The 8074-nt window shown below is 47.0% G+C and overlaps 1 pseudogene across 1 annotated transcript; it reads right to left on the reverse strand.

The window, feature by feature from the left end:
• Positions 1–2705: 2705 nt before the first annotated feature.
• On the reverse strand, positions 2706–4418 carry LOC144127569 (very long chain fatty acid elongase 7 pseudogene; annotated as a pseudogene). The gene has a single exon (XR_013313543.1). The product of XR_013313543.1 is annotated as a very long chain fatty acid elongase 7 pseudogene (transcript).
• Positions 4419–8074: the final 3656 nt, after the last annotated feature.

The following is an 8074-nucleotide window of genomic DNA, read 5'->3' on the forward strand; positions in this document are numbered from 1 at the left end:
GAAAACGCTTCATGAATAAAATTCAATTGTCATTCAGCGCAATGCGTGCGTGTGTCTCGTCCTATCAGTCCATGTCTTAGCGTGACATGGATTGGATTGAGTTTGGGGATTATCCCTTTATAACGGGCGGACATTAAACCAATGTCTCCTTTTCATTGCTCCGCATCGCGCTACTGCGCGCAGCAATAAACGTTGTTGAAGTCGGAGCTTTGTGGTGTCTCCCCTCTTGTCCGTGTTCGTCTTCGCGCTGTGTGCATGAAAGCATGTCTTACAGCGCTAGATTTAACAAATGAAATTTACTGTTTACATTGCTGTTTGCATTGAGCAATTAAACTGTGCAGTATTGTCCATTCAGAAGCACTGTTGCTATGGCGGCACGACTTCATATGTGTAACTTTTCCTTTCCTGGGCATTTTATTTATACGCTCCACCTTCGCATACTTTGCAGAGCTCGCACCACTTATGCATCCAGACATCGCAAGCGAATGGATTTTCTTTTTAAGACAAATATAAGTACGATGCACCATTGCGTCAGCATGACCTCGCACTGAACAAAAGCCGTTTGGTAGTTTCCTGCTCAGCTGGAAAAAAGTGCATAATCAACAGAGCAAAAAAAAAACGGCAAAAGGAAAGCTACCCATTTCCTATTTTTTTGTGTAATTTGTATTGCCAAACCTTAAGTTACATACGTAACTTTACATTTTCTCAAGGGCTCTCGGTCCATGTGTATGTAACATAGTTAAACCAAACCTGCTGTCATCGATAATGAGAGGGGCTGAACACTTCCTGTTTTTTTGTAATTTGCATTTCTAAATCTAAGTTACATACATACTTTGCAATTAATTGATTTTCTCAGGGGCTTTAGTTATGGATGACAGTTGCTGATCTCTTCCTGCACGCTACGTGATAAGAAACAAAAATCAGTTTGCTTGCTTCTGGTCGTGATAGCTGGCGGGAACAGAAAGCAGGATATCGCAGGCACCGCAAAAAGCGTCGCAACGCGCGTTCAGCAAAGGAGGAAGGAAGAAGCATGCACAGCTGAGCGCTGGAGGCTGTTGCTATCTTTGCTATTCATTGCACATCGCAGGAATAGTTCCTGTTGTTCTGATTGCGCCATGCGATTGCGTAGATGTGGCGGAAAGGAAAGTGGACTGCAAAGCTTTGATTTAATCTGTGCACCGATGATAAAAAGGAGCGCGGGCGATTCGCGAAATAAATAGCCTGAACGGCTGCCCCTAGCAACTAGTCCGCTGCATGATCCACTAAGTCACGTAGGGATGCCAACACGTTCTCTTCTTTTCCTTCACACAATACAACACGTGACTCGTGTGCTGCACGAAGCTGGTATAAACTGCTCCTGAGAGCAACACCAGAGTGTGATTATAATAGGTGCACAGATAAAACAGCGCACAAGCACTTTTTGCACCAACTTCCTTGCTGATCGAAAGGTTCGGTTGCGTCCTAGAAAGTCGAGACTTGTCTATTCCGTCCATCGGTTCACAAAACGCCTCTTCCGCATGTGCCTTGCTACGTGATGTAATGGATGGAGCGAACGAGAACCCACGTAAGGTGTTGGGCAACACCAGTGTGGGCGGAGCGGTAAACGTTTATGTTGCGGCACTCGCGAAGCTCGGGACGCAAATTGTAGCGAAATAAGCAATTTTCCATAACATCGTTTAATGAGCCCAACATTCTCTAGAGCGAAGCTTGGCATCAAAGTTCAGCTACTGACCGAGAAGTATTTTCAAGCACAATTGTTCAGCGACAATTTAATTATGCCCGCGACACCATGCAATTATTTCCTTGTTTTTTTTTGTAATATATCACTTAGTGCTCATTGTTTTGGAGACCTACGTAGGAGCTTAGAATTCGCTCCGGAAAACGCAGTCTTTCTTGTAAATTTTCTCCGCGTAAGAATCTGTGTCAGGCTGCACAAGTAGAGCCGCGACATTCCGTATTCCTCGTCATCATCACTAGAGGGCCACTAACAGCGAATTCGAGTTCCCACAATGAACTTCCTCGCGTCTGCTTGTCCGGTCCGAATGCAATGGGACAAGCCAGTTACATCTCTAGTTTCCCATCAGATAATTTGCATTCATACTAACAAACCTCTTCGTACATCAGTGCGCATAACATAGGTTCTTGATTTGGCTGGCGGTTTGCCTAGTCTCGTTAGCTAACGCGTCTGGCTGGCGCAGGCGCACTGTACAAGCACAACAAATTGACCTGCACAACAAAGAACAAACATATTCGTTAATTTGGATCACAATATTTGGCGTTCATAAGCGCATTTTGCATGCTTCCCGTTCAGGAGAATGAGACACAAGAGCCAGGATCAAGGCCTTCGTGGGCAACGTTCAGCTCTGTAATTTTGTTAGGAATATATTTCCAAGCCGGCCAGAAGCAAAAGAAAGATCCTTGTTGGAAGTTGGCTGTTGTTTAAAGACAGAAATTATTTGGGACAAGACAATGGAGCCAGTTTTCGCATGCGGATCTCATGAGGTCGTGCAGTGTGGTGCTTTTCACGTAGCTTCAAGGCTCCCAGACGAGTCCTGCCAAGAACAAAGGAGGGTGATAATTGCGATGATAGGCAGCAGTTTCCGTGAGGACCTCGCCAGCATAAAAATGGCCTCGGCGACAGCCAAAAGTGCACAATTTTGCGTGGCGGTCAGGAAGTATGTAAGAACACTTCACGAGTGCCTGGTTTTATTTGGACGTTGAGCATCTTTATTGACGTTTCCTTGCAAATTAATACACTCTCAGCAATCAGCAAAAGACACGTTTTCATCCAATGCAAATTCACCACCTTAACGTGCACTGCAAAAGTCTCCAAAACTACCATTTCCCGAATGACACTCTGGTAAATATTCATATATGACAATATATGCAGCCATGCAAGTCCTCTAGGTGCTTCTTCATCCAAAGAACACCAGAAGATCTGCTGCCATGTTCACAGCGTTATCACAGAATATCCACAGAAGTGAATTGACGACAGAGTGTGTCGTCACTGCCACAACTGTAGACCACAGATATGGAGGCGACGTCGGATCCAAGCCCTTGAAAGGGCGTTTTTCTTTAAATACAAATCCTTGAAATAGTGTACAGCTCCTTTTGCATCTAGTTTACGGAACTCAAGAGGACCTAAGTTGTAATTATTTCTTTTCATCGATTCTTCAGATCCGACGCTGCGAAACGAGAACTGACGTGCCAGTTCTTCCCGCTGCCGTACTCGACCCTGCTTATTACAAAGATCAGTGATCGCATATGTACAGTTTGCAGGCATTGCATCTCTAGAGCACTTCTCGCGATATCTTAATACTGACCTACGCACTTCTCCGTTTATCTACACGCTGCATGAGGCAAACAAGCTGTGTATAAAGCTTCTGCACAACTTCGAACACAAAACCCAGACCTGCAGCGCACTCCGTAACACTCGCTTTTGAGCAGGTCCTGTGAGTCTTTTCGTAGCAACGAGGGATTCAGACGACGTCTCACCCCTGTTTGCGGAAGGTGTCTTTGCTACTGTTCCTTCTTTGGTGCGCTCCTGCTCTGAGTGTACGAGTTCACGTAAAACATCACAAACAAGGAAAAGAACAGAGCTGCCTGACCGAACTCCAGCCACACGAAGAGGGGCACGTAGTTGCCCTTGGCGAACAGCAGGCACACGGCGTGCACGAAGTAGAGCACGAACTGGGCGATCTGCACCAGGGTCAGGTAGCGCTTCCACCAGAGCCACTTCCTGAAAGCAGGTCCGAGCGCGGCCAGGAAATAGTACGTGTACGAGCAGACGTGCACGATCGTGTTGACGCACACGACGAACATGGTGTGCGACTGAGCAGCATAGGTGACATTGATCCACACGTTCCAGGCGACGATCACGTGGTGCACGACGTGCAGGTTGGTCACCTGCTCGTTCTTGCGACGCAGCACGTAGAACACGGTGCTGGCCAGCTCGGAGAGCTTGAACAGGTACAGCCACCACGAAAGGCGCACGATCTCCAGACTGGCCGGGGCGTCGCTGACGTCCAGGTCCTGGAGGAACGTGTAGCCCCGGTCCCAGTAGGCGAGCTTGGCGAAGCGAAGCGCGAAGAAAGCGCTGAACACGGCGCACAGGAGGTTGTAGACGAGTATGCAGGCCTTCAGGTCGAAGGGCTTGCGCTTGGACATCCACCGGGGCCCGGCGACCTTGACAAAGTAGACGTAGGCAGCCGTGATGACGGCTACGGGCAGCGGGCTCCCGGTTAGCGGCCAGCCCTCGGTCCTGCGGTCGCGCAGAGGAAGCCACGGAGTTCCAGCGCCTCCGAGGAAGGCCGAGTGTGACGCGGTCGTCGCCATGGTCCTATGCGAGTGTGCCTCTTCCCACAGCGCGCCTCCGTGCCGCTCGTGAACTCTGCACTCGAGCGTGTGCTGCCCTCGCGGCTACGGAGGCTGTTCTACGCGGTCGCGGTGGGAGAGGAGGAGTGAGCGGGTGAAGGAAGAGGGCCTCAGCGCGAAGCCTGTTCTCTCCAGAGCCGGCGGGGCGCGCGTTCGCCATCTCGTTCGAGGTACGCGAACTTGGCCTACCGCTCTTTTTTTTTTTCGCGTTTGCATTCGTCCCCCACCCCTTCCCCCACCGTTCTTAGCAGGAAGGAGAGGGGCGTTGTTGTGAGGGCAGCACCCGGCCGCACGCCACCCCTCCCCAAGTCCTCTCCGCGTCCCTTCGTGGTTCGGCTAGTCGAATTCGTTCGCATTTTCCTCCTTTCTTGTTCTTGATTCGGTTCCTGATATGTTCCTGCTGCTTGGGACTGCATCGCACCGGGTCAGGGTTAGCAAGCCTAAGTAGTATCAGTAGTCAGTGAAATAAATACCCAAGCGTTCTTGCTAGCAAAGCAGATAAGAATGAAAAACCATTGGTCATCCGTATGAGTAGCTTTTTTCGCCATCTTTGAAAGACAGTTCTCTTTTCCCGTGTTTGCCTATCTGGTTTATTTCCCTTCCAAAGCTGCCTCAAGGCTAATTACTGTGGCGTGCGAATGCTCGAAACTTCCAATTCGAATCGGGTACTCCAGATTTAAACCGTATTCGATTGGAAAGTTCAGTCTATTTTGATCCAGAAAGAGAAACAGTAGCGCCTAAATACACGCACACGCAGTAGAAGAACGACGTAGGACAAGCGCTAAAACAGTAGCGCCGAAAAACACACACACAGTAGAAGAAAGACGTAGGACAAGCGCTTAGGCTTTTAGCGCTTGTCCTACGTCGTTCTACTACTGTGTGTGTGTGTTTTTCGGCGCTACTGTTTTCCTTTCTGGATCAAAATGAACCATCGAGCCCAAATAGAAGTTCTTCCAAACTATACGTCAGAAAGTTCAGTCTCCTACTTATCACGGACATTTAGGGGACACGAATATGTCTGAAATATCAAATATTCATGACTGCATGCACAAGCATTAGCTTCCTGGATCGCAACATGACTGCTTCGCGCACTGTCTTGTACATCGCGCGATAGCTGTTAGTAATCTCACCTTGTTGTGGGTACGTTTTGACGGTGCGCCCAATTTTGTAATACCTCGCACAGTTTTGTCTTGAATGACACGCACGCTATCCAGAGCAGAAGCCTATTTCGGAATGAAGAGAAAGATCGCTTATTTGGAATACTGTATTTATTCGAATAACGAAGGCACTTTATTTCGCAAAAAAAAAAAACTGAAAATTAGGGGGGGGGGGGGGGGGGGGGATTCATTGCGCTGAATAAAATATTTAAAAAAAATTGTACTTTTTGACTGCCAAAGTAGCGGGTGCATTCATTAGGCGAGTGGTCGATTAAGCGAGTAATTACGGTAATTTGAGGACATGGTTAACCGGGGAGACATGGGAAAGGCCTTTGCCTTGCAGTGGGCGTAGTCAGGCTGATGATTATGATTGTGACGCTACTTTGCTGAATGTGCCGACAAGAATAAAGTGCACTGCACCAGTGCATGATGGGAATCGTGCCTTATGGAACTTCCGTGAGAAAAAATACGCCAGACCTAAAAAACAAAATAGCCGCGATGGTATGCCGATTAGTTTGCAACGTCGCAGAACTTATGAAGGAACACAGAAGCTGTCGTTACCACCTGAGGCTGAGCTCTGCACTGCCGTGTGTAAATGTGCCGCACAAAACAGGGGCGCACAAAAAAAAAGGTGAAAGCGGAAGTGAAGGCCGCGCCTCTGCTGTTTTCTTCACTGATAAGGTGTAAACACTGCATGCTAACTATAATGTTGCGCGCGTTTCGCCTGCTGTTTTTCTAATCCTGATTTATGAAGCAGTTCCCTTTAAACTCTAAGTACATGGCTGCTAGCAACTACGCTTAACATTCCATTGACGGGGATTCGCTCGAAGAATGCGAATTAAGCAAAAGGACCGCAACATTCGTGCAGCGAGCGGTGTCCCGGTTATTCAGTGATCTACTTGAAAGGCCTTCGTTGGATCAACTCTACAGCTTGCTTTTAATATAGGTCTGGCACGGCGGCCCTGGCTGCCTGTGCGAGATGCAAGGTACAATGTGAGCCACTTCAAGCGCAGTTCATCAGAACCTATGAGACTGGAAGAATACCAGATGGAAATTGGAAAGAAGATTTACATCTGGCGCAAGATTTGGCTACACATAGACCAGCCAGTATCTAATCTCAACAAAATGCGATTTTGTACTGGTCGGAGGACGTCTTGAACAAATGAAGGACGCAAACAGAGGCAAACACCAGAAATGGGTCACGAGAATCGCTGTCCACTGTGTGCACACGTTCTAACCTTGTCTTGTCTTTCCTCAGAGAACTGGTGAATGCTATCAAGACAAGGTTCTCCTTTCAAGTAGAGGTCAAGAAAACATGCGACATTGTTTCTTTCGTTGCACATACGCTCCCATTCTAGTACGTATGTTCATAAGGCAAAGACAAAGGTTGGCATGACTGCAACATATTACACTACCGGAGATGAATTAGCAGACAAGGCTAGAAGCTGCGAAAAGCTAAGGTCAAAATGTGGCGTGCTCAGCATATGTCCAGGAAGCATGTGGAAGCTTTTCAACAAGGACAGAAGAATCTAAAGCAGTTTTCGCTTCGTAATGTTAAGAGTTGGATATGCATAGCATCCTTTGGTGAAGAGCTGTTGAGATACTTCTGGTCAGTAGGGGACTGCTGATTGCTTCCTGATTTCCAAAGTGGCACAGTTCCGGTAGCAACACCTATCGTAAGATTCGGAAGTACAGGAGCGCTTTCATAGGCTGGAATAATCATCAGCGCGCAAACAGAACGCCTCCCACAACGCCCTGAATGCGTATTGTTTCTTTTTTTTTTAATGCCAGTATTTCTGCTCAGTTCATGTCAGAAATTCTTGTCATTGCAAACAAAGTTATGGTGCTCGACCCAGTAATATTTATCTGCATTCAAGAGTTCATCATTGTCGGGCTAGTCGGTCATAAGCAAGGGTACTGCACAAAAAAAAAACACGGACAAAAGGCCCGTCTGCGTCAGTCTTTATCGTTTTCTCGTCTGTGTTTTTTTTTTCGCTGTACCCTTGCTTAACCGCTGTCATGGACACGCGGCTATCATGCTTAAATGTGACATTTCGCTTATTGCTCCACTACTTAACGAACTTATATGTTGGCTCGTGTGATCCATGGAGTCTTCTTCACTCTTTATTATCCGACTAGCTTTTGGAATCCCCCTAATCGTATTGTTTGCGCATTCGAAAAAAAATTATATTCGGAGTCTTAATTATTATTTAATTGTATGACTAAAAACTTTCACACCTCCTTGCTGCCGGTGTTCTCTATTTTAGAGGGACAGTGAGAGAAAGTAACTTTGGCTTGTTACCAATAGAATACCAGCTTCTAACCACAAGAAAACCAAATTTACTGAAAACAAAGCTGTTGTAAGGTAGAAAATAGCAAGAACTAAAATACAGGTATCTCTGGCACAGGCCAACCTCGCCAGCACAAGCGCGATGACCAAATACCCAAAGAAATAAACATGGATCTCCGAGGCTCTGAGGCACGAAGATTACGCGCTTTGATATAGAGGTAAGTTTTTTTTTTTTTAAACCGCTACTGCAATT

The sequence above is a fragment of the Amblyomma americanum genome, chromosome 4, assembly GCF_052857255.1.
Source record: "Amblyomma americanum isolate KBUSLIRL-KWMA chromosome 4, ASM5285725v1, whole genome shotgun sequence".
Lineage (NCBI taxonomy): Eukaryota > Metazoa > Arthropoda > Arachnida > Ixodida > Ixodidae > Amblyomma > Amblyomma americanum.